The 6000-nt window shown below is 41.2% G+C and overlaps 1 long non-coding RNA gene across 1 annotated transcript in view; it reads right to left on the bottom strand.

Annotated features, from left to right (window-relative positions):
* Positions 1 to 341: 341 nt before the first annotated feature.
* Positions 342 to 6000, bottom strand: part of LOC132389697 (uncharacterized) — a 34261-nt gene continuing 28602 nt past the window's right edge. The window contains exons 3-4 of the long non-coding RNA XR_009510644.1: positions 5715 to 5761; positions 342 to 1590 (exon numbers count right to left, since the gene is read on the bottom strand). This is a non-coding gene — a long non-coding RNA (uncharacterized LOC132389697). The remainder of the gene's footprint in view (positions 1591 to 5714; positions 5762 to 6000) is intronic.

Below are 6000 nucleotides of genomic sequence, written 5' to 3'. Positions count from 1 at the left end.
GACACTGCTTTGTGGATGCTGAACTGACTTACCCCAAGAAGGCAAAATGTGCTTGGAGACGGGTCATATTCTGCATGGAGGCCAGAGTCCAGTGTTGTGCCTCAGGGATCTATTCTGGGACTCCAACTCTTCGTGATTTTTATAAATGACTGAGACGAGGTAATTTAATGAGATGAGGCATTAATAAGATGCAAAACTGGGCTGAGAAATGGTAGATGGAGTTCAACCCAGATAAGTGTGGCCTGGTTCATTTTGGTAGGTCAAATATGATGGCAGAATGTAGAGTTAATGCCTAGACTCTTGGCAGTGAGGAGGATCAGAGGGCTCTTGGGGTCCCAGGCCCAAATTTTCTTTAAATAACTATTTATGGTTCTTAGTAATTGTTCCATCCAAATAAGTAAGTTTATTTCTTACAATTTTAAAAGGAAGGTTAGTATTAATTGATACTAAATGATTCAATAGAATAAGTTCACTCTTATCCTGAATACTGACTAAAACTGGAGACAAAAGAATGTACGATAGCTAATAAAGTCTCAACATTAGGAATATAAAGCAAAAGGTCATCGGCATAATGCAAAATTTCTAAGGTAAGGACATGTTCGGCACAGCTTTGTAGGCTGGAGGGCCTGTATTGTGCAGTAGTTCCGTGTTTCTATGTTTCTATAATATCTGTTTCCTCAACATTTCATGTCCCTCCACCAATATTCCTAATATCTGCAAACCTGGCAGGAAAGCCATCTATTCCTTCATCTAAGTCATCATATACAGCATAAAAGTAAGTGGCCCCATAGGAACCCTGCGGATCACCACTAGCCACTGGCAGCCAACCAGAACAGGATCCATTTATTCCCACTCGCTGCCTCCTACCAATCAGCCAATGTACTACCCATGTTAGTAACATTCTTGTAATACCATGGGCTCTTAATTAAATGCGCAGCCTTCTGTGTGGCACTTGTGTCAAAGGACCTCTTAACGCCCAGATATACAAAATACACTGCATCCCCTTTATCTATCCTGCTGGCATTCTCATCAAATTATCGCAAAAGGTACATATTTTTAGCCAGATGGTGGAGGAATTATGGAATTCGTTGCCACATACAGTGTGGAGGCCCAATCATTGAAGGTGCTTAAGGAGGAGATTGATAGGTATCTAATTAGTCAGTGTATCAAGGGATATGGGGAAAAAGTCGAAAATTGGATCTAGATGGGAGAATAGTTCAGCTCATGGTGGAGTGGCAGAGCAGACTCAATGGGTCGAATGTAATATGAATTATTAATAGAGTAAACGAATAGACTATAACAGAGACAGTACTTAGCTCATGACGAATTAATGTTGTCACAAATAAAGTGACTATGAATCACTGATTATTTCTACTTGGCATAATTTATAATTATTTAATTATTTCTGGTTAAATATTGCTATATTTCTACACAATTCCTGCTTAGTATGAATGTAACGAGACCCAATTTCCTTCGGGATCCATAAAGTATGTCGTTCAGTCTGTCTGTCTGACTGAAGTTTCTGGCAGACTGAATTCCTTCCGATGGATCATTGCTGGGAGTGCTCGTTCCTTTTGGGCAGCTCGCCATCTACAACACAAGTTCAGAAATATTCATTTGTTACTGAAAGCATAGTACCTTAAAACCTGGAATACAACAAATGATTAATATTGAATAGGATAAAAAAAAACCTGACACATAAAGGTTTGGAACAAGAGGAAGTGGATTATGATGAATGTTAAATTGTGCCAATGCTTGAAATAAGGGATGGCAATAAATAAAGGGCAGCAAGAAGACCACAGACATGTCATCAGGTTTGAAGGACCATGTGCCTCAATGACACTGAGTTCTATGTTGTCTGGAGTCAGGGCCTTCTGCTTTAGCTCTTGGTAGTATCAGCCATACCTAACAGGTCAATAAGTAGAGGCCAGGCGAAGAGATGTCCATGGGTCCTGCCCGTTCAGGGTTTCAGTTCAGCAATAAAAATTCAGACTGGTAAATCAAAACTGGTCTGGAAAAGCAATAAAGAATAATTCTACATCTGAGTGTAACTGTATTCCTGAGTCTCCACATGAAATGCATACTAGACAGTAGAGAAAACTAAGTGGAAGTACTGACATGATGAAGGAAGCCCTGGACACAACCAGAGAGGAAGACCTTTATTGCTGCCAAAAACACCGGTAGTGTAATGGGCAGAAAATATAAATAGAACAGTTGCATTTGTCTTTCAGCATTGTTTGTTTTCGAATTATGATAACTCAGAACTTATAGTAGGATGCAGAAAATTTAATTCCTTTACTGCACAGAAGAAAGAGACATCTGGAATTTACTCCAATGTCGTGGTGAACATCCTCTTATCATCAGTCGTGTGCTCTGAATCATGCACCAAAAAATGCTGCTTGATATTTGCCACACACACATACTCCTTGCAGAAATAAAAATATTATTTCTGGAGCTGTATTTCCTCAGTGTCAGCTTGGCTTACAATTGAGACTAGATACAACTATTGTATTATACAATATTAATTAAAGTTCATAATGTGCTCCTTTGTTGCCTTTACATAGATCTAGTTTTATCAAGAGAACAGAAACATTCCCCGATATGTGACACAGCAGACTCTGCTTAGCTAATATTATAGACTGATTACTTTTGTTGAAAGTTATCAATATACGTTATCAAATGACAATTTTAATTAAATTACAAAGCAGTTCAAATCACTACAACAGGACTGACGATTTGGTATTCACTTAATGAGTGACATGTCAACAGAAACATTGAGAAAGTTTGTAGTATGATACCAAAGCAAAACGGATTATTGTGTAATGTGGGCATTGATTGCAAATTGATTGGAACTCATTGTCCTGTAATTCTGTTTGAGGCATCATGGTCGTGGAATTATGGAATTCGCTGCCACATGCAGTGTGGAGGCCCAATAATTGAGGGTGTTTAAGGAGGAGATTGATGGGAATCTAATTAGTCAGGGTATCAAGGAATATGGGGAAAAAGTCGGAAATTGGAGATGGGAGAATACTTAACTTCATGGTGAAGTGGCGGAGCAGACTCAAGGGGCCGAATGGCCTACTTCTGCTCCTTTACCTTGTCTTGTCTTGACATGTGAATTATTAATATAGTAAATGAATAGACTAAACTCAGAAACAGTGCTTAGCAGATAACGAATTAATGTTGTCACGAATAAAATGACTATGAATCACTGATTACTTCCACTTGGCATAATTTATTATTATTTAATTATTTATGGTTTTATATTTCTATATTTCTACGTGGGCTTTTCTGCCGGCTTTCACTATTACGCTGTTACAGGAGTTCTAGCCTTTCTTCTGGTGCGTCTCAAGGAGCTGTTCCCCAGACCCTCTTTTATCCCCACTCATAGGGTCTCAGATGTCACTCAGGGTGGAATGATGCCATCCCCTAACCTGCCCACGTTGCCTGAGGGCTTCCATGAAGCAGAGTACTCAATACACAATTCCGCCTCCAAGAAACAATGACCTTTTCCGTGGCTTTGTATCGCTGGGGGCCAGGACATTCCAAACTTCTCTCTCTCATTTCCTGGGTCTCCTACCCTGACTTAATAGCGATCTTGCAATTCTCAAAAATGAAGAGGGAGAAAACAGAGAACTATCGACCTGTCAGCCTGACATCGGTGGTGGGAAAAATGCTGGAGTCCATTATTAAGGATGAAATAGTGGCATATCTAGATAGGAGTGATAGGATTGGCCCGATCCAGCATGGATTTACCAAGGGTGAATCATGCTTGACTAATCTGTTGGAGTTTTTCGAGGAAGTAACCAGGAAGTTAGGCGGGGGAGATGCAGTGGATGTAGTGTACCTTGATTTTCAGAAGGCATTTGATAAGGTCCCACATAGAAGATTGGTGGGTAAAATCAAAAGTCATGGCATCGGGGGGAAGGCATTTACATGGATAGAACACTGGTTGGCAGATAGAAAGCAAAGGGTAGGTGTGAATGGGTGTTTCTCGGAATGGCAGGTGGTGACTAGTGGGGTGCCACAGGGCTCGGTATTGGGACCACAGCTGTTTACCACTTACGTTAATGATTTGGATGAAGGCATAAAAAATAACATCAGCAAATTTGCTGATGATACTAAGCTGGATGGCAGTACGACATGTGATGAGGATGCTGGGAGAATTCAGGGTGACTTAGATAGGCTGGCTGAGTGGGCAGATACTAGGCAGATGGCGTTTAATGTGAATAAGTGTGAGGTTATCCACTTTGGGAGTAAGAACAGGAAGGTAGATTATTATCTGAACGGTTTAGAGTTGGGTAATGGAGCAATAAAATGAGATCTCGGAGTCCTTGTTCATCAGTCACTGAAGGTGAATGAGCAAGTGCAGCAGGCAGTGAAGAAGGCTAATGGAATGTTGGCCTTTATTGCAAAGGGAATTGAGTACAAGAGCAAGGAAATCCTTCTGCATTTGTACAGAGCCCTGATGAGATCTCACCTGGAGTATTGTGTACAGTTTTGGTCTTCAGGGTTAAGGAAGGACATCCTGGCTGTAGAGGAAGTGCAGCGTAGATTCACGAGGTTAATTCCTGGGGTGTCTGGACTGTCTTACGCAGAGTGGTTAGAGAGACTGGGCTTGTACACGCTGGAATTAAGGAGATTGAGAGGGGATCTGATTGAAGCATGTAAGATTATTAAGAGATTGGACTAGATAGTGGCAGGAAATATGTTCCAGATGCTGGGAGAGTCCAGTACCAGAGGGCATGGTTTGAGAATAAGGGGGAGGTCATTTAGGACAGAGTTAAGGAAAAGCTTCTTCTCCCAGAGAGTTGTGGGGGTCTGGAATGCACTGCCTTGGAAGATAGTGGAGGCCAATTCTCTGGATGCTTTCAAGAAGGAGCTAGATAGGTATCATGGATAAGGGAATCAAGAGATATGGGGACAAAGCAGGAACAGGGTATTGATAGTAATTGATCTGCCATGATTTCAAAATGGCGGTGCAGGCTTGTAGGGCCGAATGGTCTACTGCACCTATTGTCTATTGTCACAGGCGTAACACTGACATGATGAAGGAAGCACTGAACACAGCCAGAGAAGGAAGACCTTTATTGCTGCCAAAAACACCAGTAGTGTAATGGGCAGAAAATATAAATACAACCGTTGCACGTGAACTTTTAGCATTGCTCATTTTTGAATTATGATAACTCAGAACTTGCAGTAGGATGCAGCAAACTGAAGTCCTTTACTACACAGGAGAATGAGACATCTAGAGTTTACTCCAGTGTCATGGTGAACATCCTCTTATCATCAGTCGATGCTCTGAAGCATGTACCAGGAAATGTCGATGGATATTTGCCACACACACACATGCAGAAATAAAAATCATATTACTGGAGCTGTATTTCCTCAGCGAAAGCTTAGCTTACAATTGAGACTGGATACAATTGGAAAGGACGGTGAGTTGTTTCCTCTGGAGCACCAGATCCTGTGTGGAATTCCGATGAAGGTTTATAAGTTTAAAAGAGGCATAGATAGAGTAGACAGGGAGTATCTGATTCCCGGGGTTGAAATGTCAAATATCAAAGGGCAGGCATTTAAAGTGAGAAGGCGTGTGTTCAAAGGGCATGTGAGGCGTAGGGTTTTTTTTTTATTCAGAGAGTGGTGGATCACTGGAATGCACAGTTCTTAATAGATCTTAACAGACCTTTACTTCTAACAAACCACAAAGTCACCTGTTGTGTCGTCGGAATCTGCTTCTCAGACTTTCGCTCATATTTTCCTGTGAATTGACAAGAAACAAAGAATTGTGAATTCAACTTGCAGCTCAGTTATCTCAGACCATTGACTTTCTTGCCCATGGAAAAATTCCTCACCGTGTTTTCCGGAGGTCGGGTTTGAGAATATAGAGTTCGGGTATGAGGACAGATGACACATTATAGTTGAGTGAATGACACACACCAATCCTCATGGAGGGATCAGAAATGCAGTGAGGGAGCCATTTAAAGCTCCTGGGGGCCA

This window comes from Hypanus sabinus, unplaced genomic scaffold, assembly GCF_030144855.1.
Source record: "Hypanus sabinus isolate sHypSab1 unplaced genomic scaffold, sHypSab1.hap1 scaffold_630, whole genome shotgun sequence".
NCBI lineage: Eukaryota > Metazoa > Chordata > Chondrichthyes > Myliobatiformes > Dasyatidae > Hypanus > Hypanus sabinus.
This window is presented reverse-complemented; position numbering and strand designations above follow the sequence as displayed.